Below are 6,000 nucleotides of genomic sequence, written 5' to 3'. Positions count from 1 at the left end.
TTTAAATGCATATGCTAAATGCAAAGTGGTATCCTGGCTTGAACACAGAAACAGGTGAAATCCAAATGAAGTCTGGAGTTTTGTGGATGGTTTTACACTACCATGCCTAGACTCTCAGTGATAGCAGGAATCCTCCGCCTCCTTTTGTGGATTTTTCCTAGAGTCCCAGGGGACCCTTCCTTGCATCTAAGCATAGCCTGTTGTCTTTACCTTGGGGCCTTTTTATATACAGGCCACCATTTCGATCTTGTTGGCTCACCCCTGCCCAACTTCTAGACTGTTCCTACTCCTATACTCACATTCTGGAAGCACCAACCAACCCTGGGTCAATCCAACTGATGAAGGCTGCAAGGCCTCTCCACAGCTGAGGTCCCTCCAAACTCACTCCCAGCTGGCTCCCTGGCACAAGTAAGTGGCACTAGGTCCTCCTATTCAAGGCAGGCTCTCCCTTTGTATAGTTGCTGAAAGTAAGACCAGAAGTGAGAAAGGGTACTGGGTGGAGAGCCTGGGGTCTCTTAGGCCAGCTCCTCAGCATAACCAGAGACTTGGAGAGGCCTGGGCTCCTCTAAGGTCTTTGGACCCAATAATCTATATCTCTAGGCAGCCAGGATACTCTAGTCTTGGTGGAAACCTTTGGAAACAAGGCAGACCAAGCCTCCTCTCCAAGGAAGCAGACATGCTGTGGAATAATCTTTTGTCACTTAGATTGGTTTAATAAAAAGTTGACTGGCTGTTGGCTAGACAGGAAGTATAGACAGGACAGCCAGACACAGAGGAGACTGGGAAGAAGGGTGGAGTCAGAGTTGCCCACTAGCTGGAGAGGCAAATGCCCCGAGTCTTGGGGCAACACATAGATTAATAGAAATGGGTTAAGTTGTAAGAGCTAGTTAGTCATATATTAAGTCTCTGTGTGGTGATTTGGGAGTGGACTGGTGGGATAGGAAAACTCCACCTACATAGACAGCAGAGAAAAAGGCAGAAAGGTAAAAACACTATGATGGCTACTCTTCATTGTTAACTTGGTTGACATTTAGGAACACACATTTGGGTGTCTGAGGAAATTCCAGGGGTTTAAAAGGGAAGACCCACTGTAAATACAGGTGGCACAACCCCTTGGAGAGCCCAGACTGAATGAAAAGCCTGGTAAGCACTAGCAGCCTTCATCCTCTGCCTCCTGATGGCCTCATTTCTACCACACCTTCTCTAGCACAGACCAGGAGCCAACATAGCCCCTTCGCCCTGTAAATCACTTCTTGGTTCTAGGAGTGAGAAAAGTACAAACAAGCCCAGGGGTGAGGCAGGTGCAGCTCAGTGAGAACCCACCTGAGCATGGGGCTCAGACATAGACTGTAGGAGGTAGAGTGGGGAAGAGCAGGGCCTGTCCCCAAGATTCCCTGCATAAGAGCAGGGAAGTGTCTGAACTGTGGTGTGCTCGGTCATGTCTTCAGATTTTTTGTTTTTTGTTTTTTTCGAGACAGGGTTTCTCTGTGTAGCTTTGGGCCTTTCCTGGAACTCGCTTTGGAGACCAGGCTGGCCTCGAACTCACAGAGATCTGCCTGCCTCTGCCTCCCGAGTGCTAGGATTAAAGGCGTGCGCCACCACTGCCCAGCCCAAATGTTATTTCTTGCCCTACTGGAGAGGGTGTGACTCTTAGCCTCCCACAAGTTCATCAAACCTCCAACCTCCAACCCAAGGACACTCATGCAAGCTACTCAACACTTCTTGATCTAGACATTAGGCTCAGTATTTCCCTCTTCAAGCTCATGACTGATCACCAGTTACGGGCCATGCTCTACCCACTGAACCTAACCAAGGGAAGCAACAGCCTGGGCAATTGATGCCACAACCTCAGATATATGGCCCTAGGGCTAAGCAGCCTTCTCAACACTGGCCAGAGTTGGGAGGTTCTGCCAGCCCCCTCCTTATTAATGGTCTCACCTAATGGCTGGCTCAGCTTAAAGCAGCAGCATCTCCTTGGAGGCCCAGAGCCACCCATGGCCCCAGCCAAGTACCATACAGCCGTGAGGCATTAAGACAAAGCTGAATGCACCATTGCAACAGCCTCTCCAAACCAACCTCCATCCACCCACACCATGAGTTCTTGGGAGCTTTGCGGAGACACCCACTGGGCAAAGATTGCATCATCTGTGAGGCCCATAAAGTGTTGGGCAACCGCTGGGCTGAGATCGCCAAGATGCTGCCTGGGAGGACGGACAGTGCTGTGAAGAATCACTGGAATTCTACCATCAAGAGGAAAGTAGACTCAGGAGGCTTCCCAAACGAGTCCAGAGACTGCAAGCCTGTCTACCTGCTTTTGGAGCTTGAGGACAAGGACCGCCACCAGAATGCCCAGCCCATGGAAGGCCAGGGAAGTCTTGTGACCGGCTGGCCCCTGGCGCCCTCTACTGTGAAGGAAGAGGAGAGCAGTGAGGAGGAGGCTGCAGCAGCTGCTGCTACTGCTAAAGAGCAGGAACATGAGCTGGTGTCCCCTGATCTGGGAGAAATACACACCCCAGAGCCCCTGGGATCCCTCAAGCGTGAATATCAGGAGGACTCCTCGCCAGAAACCAGCCTGCCCTACAAGTGGGTGGTAGAGGCAGCAAACCTCCTCATCCCTGCTGGGTCCAGCCTCTCTGAAGCCCTGGACTTGATAGAGTCAGACCCTGATGCTTGGTGTGACCTAAGTAAATTTGATCTTCCCGAAGAAGCCGAGGGCAGTGTCAACAGCAGCCCAGTGCAGCCCCAGACATCACAGCAGCAGCAACAGGCACTCTTCTCCCGACAGACCGCCACACCAGGGCCCAGCCAGCATGACTGAGTATCGGCTTGATGGCCACACTATTTCAAACCTGAGCCGGGGCAGCTGCGGGGAACTTATCCCCATTTCCCCCAGCACTGAGGCTGGGGACTCAGGCATTGGCACACCACCCTCGGTACTCAAGCGACAAAAGGAACGGCGTGTGGCCCTATCGCCTGTCACAGAAAACAGTGCCAGCCTGTCCTTCCTGGACTCCTGTAACAGTCTTACCCCCAAGAGCGCACCTGTCAAAACCCTTCCCTTCTCTCCTTCCCAGTTTCTGAACTTCTGGAACAAACAGGATATCCTGGAGCTGGAGCCCTCAATGACATCCACTCGGGTGTGCAGCCAAAAGGTGGTGGTCGCCACACCCTTGCACAAGGATAAGACGCCCCTGCACCAGAAGTATCCATTGTTTGTAACCCCAGATCAGAAGTACTCCATGGACTACACTCCCCACACACCAACCCCGTTCAAGAATGCCCTGGAGAAGTACGGACCACCGAAGCCCCTGCCCCAGACCCCTCACCTGGAAGAAGACTTGAAGGAAGTGCTACGCTACATTCGGAGGCTGGCATTGAGCTCGTCATTGAGGATGATGTGAGGACTGAGAAGGAGAAAAGAAAGCCTGGGCTGCGATGAAGCCATATCAAGAAAGTCCGAAAGTCTCTGGCTCTTGACATTGTGGATGAAGATGGGAAGCTGATGTCTACACTGCCCAAAGCTCTGTCCTTGCCATCAAGTGCCCCATCCAGTTCCTCTAGCTTCACTCTGCCAGGTATCAAAGAGGACAAAAGCCTGCTCAACCAGGGCTTCCTGCAGGCCAAACCTGAGAAGATGGTGGCCACCCAGAAGGCCCGGAGCCACATTCCAGCCCCTGCCCCTATGACCAGTGCCTGGAAGATGGTGGCCTGTGAAGGTACCAAAGACCAGCTCTTCATGCAAGAGAAAACCCGGCAGCTCCTGGGCCGCTTAAAGCCCAGCCGCTCATCTAGGATGCTCATTCTGTCCTGAAGGGGCTTAGAGGGCACAAGCCTGTTTTCATGTTTACAGGGGCTAGGGTGGGGGTGAGGTATGCATTGAAATCACATTCAGGCGATCAGCTTCAGGAAGTCGTCTGCTGTCAGCCTGTCAGACTACTCTGAGGGGAAGAAGTAACACACTATATCCTGTCCCCAGGTCTAGCTTCGTGAAGTTTCTGGTGCTAACAGAACAAAGTCCCACTCACTCCTAGGCCTGTCTGTCCTGTCCCCAATGCCACAAGGAGCCCTGTTAGCTTCTCCCAAGCTCTCAGCAGGCCTGGCCTCATCTCACCCCTGCTTAGGATAGGGGGTGTGGCTAGGAGTGTTCCTTTACTCGCCCCCTGTTGGTCCATTCTCTCCACAATAAAATGCCGTTCTCCCCATGCAGCGTGACTCTGCCTTCTAGGCCTTGCTTGAAGTGCCTCAGTGGTTTCAGCTGACATAAAGGTATGTGGACCTTTGTCCTCAGTATTTTCATTCATTTTACTCACCAAAGACTCCCCTCTTCCCTCCTCCCCTCTCAACCCATGCCCCCCTCCCACCCACAAGAAGGCAAGGCCTTCCATGGGGAGGCACATCCAGTAGAGACAAGTCCAAGCCCTTCCCCTGCCTCAAGGGTGTCTCATCATAGGTAGTGGGCTCCACAAAGCCTGCTCATGCCCCAGAGATAGATTCTGATCCTACCACAAGGGATTTACCCAAATAGATCAAGCTACACAATGGTCTCATCATGCAAAGAGCCTAGTCCAGTCTCATGTAGGCATTGATAGAACTTTCATGAGTTCCCTCTAGTTTGGTTTGATCATCCCTGCATGTTTTCCCATCATGATCCTGATGCACTTGCTCATAGAATCCCTCTTCTCTTTTTTTGACTGGACTCCTGGAGCTCTGCCTAGTGACTGGCTGTGGATCTCTGCATCTGCTTCCATAAGTCATTGGAGAAAAGTTCTGTGATAACAGTTAGGGTATTTGCCAATCTGATCTTTGGGGCAAGTTTGTTCAGTTCAGGCACCCTCTCCACTACCTAGCCACTCTTGGGCATATACCCAAGGAATACTCAATCATACCACAAGGACACATGCTCAACTATGTTCATAGCAGCATTATTTGTTATAGCCAGAACTTGGAAACAACCTAGATGCCTCTCAACTGAAGAATGGATTAAGAAAATGTGGTACATATACACAATGGAGTACTACTCAGCAGAGAAAAACAATGACATCATGAAATTTGCAGGCAAATGGATGGAACTAGAAAATATCATCCTGAGTGAGGTAATCCAGACTCAGAAGGACAAACATGTTATGTACCCACTCATAAGTGGATACTAGATACAAAGCAATGGGTAATCAGGCAACAACCTGAGGGGAAGGGGAAATAGATGAGATTTCCATGAGTAAACTGGGGATGAGGGGTGGGCAATGGAGGGTAGTGGATAGGGCATGAGAACATAAGGGAATGGGATGGTTGAGCTGGAACAGGGAGGGAGGGGGAAAGCAATGAAAGAGATACCATGATAGAGAGAGACATCATGGGGATAGAGAGAAACCCGGTGCTAGGGAAGTTGCCAGGAGTCCCCAAGGATGACCCCAGCCTGGGAAAGAATTTGTTCAGCACATGTGGGAACTAGGGTCAACCTCTAGTAACAAGAATAACAAAAAAGAACAATAAAAGAAGAAACATTGTGGAAATTACAGTGTGGATTTGGGTTTTAACTCATTTTCTTGTAAGAGATTTCAGTAATGAAAATTCAACACTTATTTGAGATCCTTTGCCTCCTGATTTGCATCTTATTTTTATTTGATAAGTTATATTGTCTCTTTTAATAACTGATCTGAATTTTTATAACTCCTCTATGTATCCAACTCCTCTAATGTATTTCTTCCCTGAATTAAATTTCTTACTTGCTTTGGTTTGCCAACTAACACCTGAAGTCTTCTCTTCTTTTCTTGCATTTGTGAAAACACTTCACAAACAGCTGATCATTTTGTACATACAATTTTCAGTTCACTCTTCCCCTAATTTTGTTGTAAATATTACTCCTTGTAATTTTGGCATTGAATATAGAACAAGTTCTTTTGCATTTTTCTTTTTCTTTTTGGAGGGATATCCAGTTTTTTTTTTTTAAATTACATGTGTTCTCAAATTTCTCTGTGTTTGCTAATATCTTCAAGTCTTTTC

General features: G+C 49.1%; 1 pseudogene; it reads left to right on the top strand.

Annotated features, from left to right (window-relative positions):
• The first annotated feature begins 2,044 nt into the window (after window positions 1-2,044).
• On the top strand, window positions 2,045-3,811 carry LOC102921511 (myb-related protein B pseudogene; annotated as a pseudogene).
• The last annotated feature ends 2,189 nt before the right edge of the window (window positions 3,812-6,000 follow it).

The sequence above is a fragment of the Peromyscus maniculatus genome, chromosome 6 (genome assembly GCF_049852395.1).
Source record: "Peromyscus maniculatus bairdii isolate BWxNUB_F1_BW_parent chromosome 6, HU_Pman_BW_mat_3.1, whole genome shotgun sequence".
NCBI classification, from domain to species: Eukaryota; Metazoa; Chordata; class Mammalia; order Rodentia; family Cricetidae; genus Peromyscus; species Peromyscus maniculatus.
The sequence above is the reverse complement of the archived record's forward strand: the minus strand, read 5'-3'. Positions and strand labels throughout refer to the sequence as shown.